Source organism: Gracilinanus agilis, chromosome 1 (assembly GCF_016433145.1).
Source record: "Gracilinanus agilis isolate LMUSP501 chromosome 1, AgileGrace, whole genome shotgun sequence".
Classification (NCBI taxonomy): Eukaryota; Metazoa; Chordata; class Mammalia; order Didelphimorphia; family Didelphidae; genus Gracilinanus; species Gracilinanus agilis.
The window spans coordinates 62,869,145-62,875,097 of NC_058130.1; positions in this window are offsets into that span (position 1 = coordinate 62,869,145).

The following is a 5,953-nucleotide window of genomic DNA, read 5'->3' on the forward strand; positions in this document are numbered from 1 at the left end:
TCTTTGCTTACCATTTGAGTCTTCTACAAAACTCTCCCTAAATTCCCATTTAATTTCTTATGTTGATCCATAATTTATCAAAACTGTGATGGGGAAAGTGTCCATGTGGAAAGGAAACCAGTACAGAAACAAAGATTTCAGATGATCACCAGACCAACCTGTGGTCAGAAATCTAAGGTGAATTCATGGTAGGTCATCTTTCCAGCCCAAGATCATAAACTCAAACTGTAGGCAAGTGACAAAGGCAGGTAATGTGGTATACAAGTGAGTCAGACCTGAGGTGCAGAATGAAGGGATTGGGATCTTGGTCTCAGATCCTGGGTTCTGTAGCCATAGCTTTGTCAGCCTAACTCTGGAAAGGAGTTCTGAGAAAGCTCAGCCTCTACAGTGAGAAAGATTTAGCTCTACATTATAGGGGACATAGTTTTTTTGCTCTATGTAGGAGAGACAGTCTCTCAAGGCAGACCTTGGGTGAAACATGAGGCTACAGCACAGTTTCTTTGACCTCAGTAGCAGAAAAGAATATAAGGCAATCATAATGGTCTTCCAGAAGTGTGCAGAGGCTGGCCCGTTAACATAAAATCTCAATCTAGGAAATAAGGCTGGGAAAAATGAGTAAACAATAAAAGATGAGGACTCATGACAGTGCCAGGGATGACCAAGTTGCAAACCCAGGACAGAAGAATAATCTCCATATATCTGCATGCAAAATCTCAAAGAAAAATCCAGCTTGATTAGAGATCTTTTAGGATTTTTTTTTTAAACCCTTACCTTTCTTCTTGGAATCAATTCTGTATATTGGTTCCAAGGCAGAAGAGTAGTAAGGGCTAGGCAATGGGGGTCAAGTGACTTGCCCAGGGTCACACAGCTAGAAAGTATGTGAAGCTAGATTTGAACCTAGGACCTCCCATCTCTAGGCTTGGCTGTCAGTCCACTGAGCTACCCAGCTGCCCCCTTTTAGGATTTTTTAAAGAAATGAAGCAAAAAAAAATGTTTTAAGATGCCTATGGGATATTCAGTTTGAGATGCTCAAAAAGCAGTTGGAGATGAGTGATTATAGTTCAGTAGAAAGAAAAGTGCTGAATATCTATCTATCTATCTCAGAATCACTTAAATAAAGATGATCATTGAACTCATGGGAACTGATGAGATCACCAAACGAAATAGCACAAGGCAAAAAAACCCTAAAAACTAGCTGGAGTGAGTTATATTAATTCCTAACAGACTACTCTTAGCTCTCAAAAAATCCAGTTTTAATCATATTCGGGAAGAGAAAGTGATCAAAGGTGTCAAATGCTACAGAAAGGTCAAAGATGAGGATTGTAATGCAGGGTTACTAGCAGAAGCCTTTGGCTCTTGCAAATTCAACTGTAAGTAGCCCTGGCAGTTAAGTTTTAGAATTTTCAGAAAGTCAATAGGAGTCTGAGGCTATAAATAGTGCTGAAGTTCCAAGTGACGGGCTTTTTGCCTTCTGGCTTTGGCTTTGTCTGTTGGCTTTGCTTTTTGGCTTTGCCTTGGCCTGTGCTTTGGTCTTTTGGGGCATTTGGACCTAGCTGATTTCTCTGGACCTCTCCCTGATCTCTCCATATTACATCCCTGCTATTTTCCCTGAATTTCCCTTTGGGCCCTGGGAGGAAGGGTGGGCTTGGTGGTTGGACATCGTGGCTTTAGTTTCTGTAGGCAAGTAGGGCATCCTAAAACAAGCCACCCCTAATTTAGTGATTTGATAAATACTTTATTTCAAAAGACAGTCAAACCTTCTTGACTGGGAGAGCCAGCCTCTCTCAGTCTAACCCCCTCCTGTGACTCTTCCCCCACCATCAACTTTCTCCCTAGCAGCTGTTACAAAACCCTAAACACCTCTCTCCTTCTGATTATCCCTGACATTAATAAATCCCCTTTGTTACCTACTCAAAGCCTCTGGTGAATCATTGTATCAAAGATTAAGGCAAGGGCTGTGAAGAGGGAAGGAATTATTTTCTTTTTATTTCTTGAGGGAACTGCAGGCATCCATTTTGGCAAGAAGTACCTACCCAAGACTTCCTGCAGCCATCAGTTTCACTGGCAGGGAGGAGCCCTTTGACTCCTCCCTCAAGAGATTTTAGAAATTATCAAGAGAAGCCCTCCAGCCAGATTTAAAATATTTCTGACTGGCCCAACTCCTTTTGTATCTCGGAGATATCTTCCCTGCCTGAAGAACTTCAGCCTATTTCCTCAGTATCCTCTGTCTCTAGCCTCAGAGAATAAGCCTGTTTGAGCTGCCCTCCTGTATACTCCCATCCATTCCCTTACCTTCCTGTATACCACCTACCTCATTCATCCCTACACTCAGTTATCCCCTTCATTCCTCTTCCAATCACCTCATCACCTTTATCCCTCCCTTAACCAAGATTACCCACTTCTTTACAACAGGATTGAGAAAAGACTATTTGATTGGGTAATTTAAAAAATCATTAGTACCTTTGGAGAGAGAAGTTGCAGTTCAATGATGAGATGGGAAGCCTGATTACATAGGGCTTAGGAAAGAGTGAGAGAAAAGGAAGCAGTGGTCCTTATGTGGAGAAGATTTTTCTCAAGGAGATTAGTCATCAAGCAGAGGATTCATGGGTCTGGTAGGATCGAGGGAGGGACTTTTAGGGATGAGAAAGGCATGTCTGTAGCCAGCATGGAAGGAACTAGACATCTAGGCGGCTCAGTGGATAGAGTACCGGACCTGGAGTCAGGAAGACCTGAGCTCAAATTTAGCCTCAGTGATTTACAAGCTGTATGGTTCTAGGGAAATCATTTAACTGCTACCTGCTTCTATTTCCTTAACTATAAAATGAGGATAACACCTACTTCCCAGGATTATTGTGAAGATCTTAGCACATAGTAGCTGCTTAATAAATACTTGTTACCTTCCTTCTAATAGAGAGGGAGATCTTGAAGATGAGAGAAAGAATGAAGAAGACAATATGCTGGAGAAATGAATAGGGGATGAAATCAAGGGCACATACAGAGGTATCTGCCTTGGTAAAGATAAGGGCCACTTCTTTATCAGAGTCCAGAGTGAAGGAGGAAATAGTGGGGGAAGACTTCACAATGATGAGTGTAAGAGGAGGAATTCTTGGAAAATGCTTTCCATTTTCTTTTCGGTAAAATTGACCCTAGGTTCCCAGTGAAAACGGTGGTGGGAAGAAGTGTAGTGGGACACTTGAGGAGAGAGGAGGTTTGGAACAGATGCTGCAGAGATGGAATAGTGAATCGATTAAAGGAGAAATAGAATGTTGGTAATATCACAAATAGCATCTGTCAAAAGCAAGCCTTATATGGAATGGGGAACCTTTTACAGTAAATACAGGAGTGATACCCAAATACACAATTCCTTACTATAATTTGGTATGGTTCTAGAAATGTGAGTTTGCTAAAATTGCTAAACTACAATAGCAATAAAACAAAAGAAAGACATTTCAGACCAAAATAGGTAAAGAGGAGATAAAACTATACTATTTGCTGCTATGATGATATATTCAGAAAATCCTAAGGAATCAGAAAGATGCAAATTGAAACAACTTAGTTCTAGCAAAATTGCAGGCTATATAACAAATCCTCAAAAATCAACATTTCTATATAATAACAACAAACCCCATGAAGTAATAATATAGAGAGAAATCTAAATGACTACAAAATGTATAAAATATCTGGGGAATCATCTTACCAAAGCACACAAAAGAGCCAATTACAAAGCATTCCTTAAAGAAATAAAGAACAACTTAAATAGCTAGGGAATATTCAGTGATCATGGCTAGGCTGTGCCAATTATATTTAAAATGACAAAACTACTGAAATTAATGCATAACTTTAAAGCTATGCAATAAAATTACCAAGGGGATATTTTATAGAACTTGAAAATTATGACAAAATTCATCTGGAAAAAAATAATCTAGTCTGTCTCAGGAAATTATGAAAAAGAAATAGGGGTGAAGGAGAAAAGATTTTAAATTATATTGTAAAGCAAGTCATCAACACCATCTGGTATTGATTAAAAAAATGGAAATCAATGGAACAGGCTGGAGAAGGGAGCATTAGAAACAATGGCATTCTCTTAATATTCCAAACTTTTTCATTATTATTATAATACTTGTCCTGGTGATCTGTGATCAGTAATCTTTAATGTTACTCTTGTTTCTGTTTGTCCTTCCTTTTTTGAAGAGGAACCATGATATCATGAGGTGATGTCCTGACTTGCTCTTGAATTGGGTTTAAATGAGGGAGGTAGAGTTGCACAAAGTTGTCAGCCTTGCTCTCTTTTCCAGAACCATCTAAGTTCAGTGTAGAAACAAAGGGAGTATGACTGGAAACAGCCTGGCATGCAGTGGATGGCCTTGGTCTCTTCAATGTCTAGGCTGCCTCAATGGCCATTGGAAAACATTATTCTCATCCGTTCCTTCCACCCAAAGAAGTCTTCCTGTACTTGGGGCAGATCCCCCCAAGTCATTGGCAGTTCTCGCTGGTCCGTTTACCTCAATGTTACTGTTGCAATTGTTTTGGGGTGCCATGAATCTTGCCCATATAGGATTTCAAACTTAATGGGAAAAGGCTGTCTCTATTTTGACTGCTCTATCACCCAGCTAATTCTGTCTCTCTCCTCCCTAGGCTTCCCTAGTCTCTGAAACAACAATATTGAAATCAGACCATTTAATAACCCTACAATGGTCTCTAAGTTTTCAAATGAAAGGAAGAGTCCATTCCTGTGGCAAACTCCAAACTTATTTTAAGAAATTGCCAGCCACCCCAGCCTTCAGCAGTCATCAACACTGAGGTAAGACCCTCTACCAGCCAAAAGATTATAACAAGCTGAAGGCTCAGAGAATGATTAGCATTTTTTAGCAATAAAATATTTTTAAATTAGGGTATGTACCTTTTTTTAAAATATACTATTGCATACTTAATAGACTACAATATAATGAAAAGATAACTTTTATATACATCGGGAAAACAAAAAACTCATGTGATTAGATTTATTTTGAAATTCAATACCATTTGGTCTATCCTGTTAGTCTAGAACTGAATCATCAGTATCTCTGAGGAATGCTTGTAAATTTAAAAAAAAAAAAGAAGAAGAAAAAAAAAGGTTTGCTTTGCCATACTGAGGTTGTGATAATATAAATGTGTGGTGGGCCTAGTCAGCACCAGCTTTGTTCAGAGCACAAGGAGAGGAGAAAGGATGTGGCTGATACAGTGCAAGGTTGGGGTCCAGCTAGGCCTGGGGGGCATAAGACAAGCAGATTGGAGAGTATGGGATAGAATGGAGTTGGTTTGCCTGGGAGTCCTACTAGAAGGAAGGAGAGTGTAGCCAGGGCAGGGTGATAGCCGGGGAAAGCACCGAGGGCTGGAAGGAAGAGATGCACAAAGAATGAGTTTAGGGACTATAAAGGTGGAATGAAAAGAGGTTAGGGCCAGACAAAAGGGAGTTCAGAGTTTCCCGAAGCCTCTGATAACAGCCCAGTTTCTCTCCGGTCCAAACTCCAGTGAGTGCCTCAGAGACTCTCCAAAAACATGCAAAACCCAGTGTTGCTTCCATAGCCCTCGGCCTCGTTCCAGGGCCTGATTCCCAGGGCTGGGGCCAGTGCGAGCTTGATGTAAAGTTGCTGCCGGGTCCGAATGAGACGCAGCTTCTGCACAGAGAGGGAGCAGGGCGGGAGATTCCTCTCCCCATAAAGATAATTTCTCCACTTAATTTTATTTAAAAATAGTTGACATTTGCAAGCCATTCCAAGGCCCTTGCCTCGTGCGGACCCAGGGGTGGGCCTTCCCACCCTCACTGCACCCTTGTTCTGGAACAGCAGACTGAGGTTGCCCAGGCTTCTTGGATTTGGAGTCCGAAGCCTCCGGTCCACAGCATAGACCGCTGCAATAGGGGTAACTGGTGGGATCTTCCAGCTGGCCCCGTCGCCCTTAGCACGACAAACAC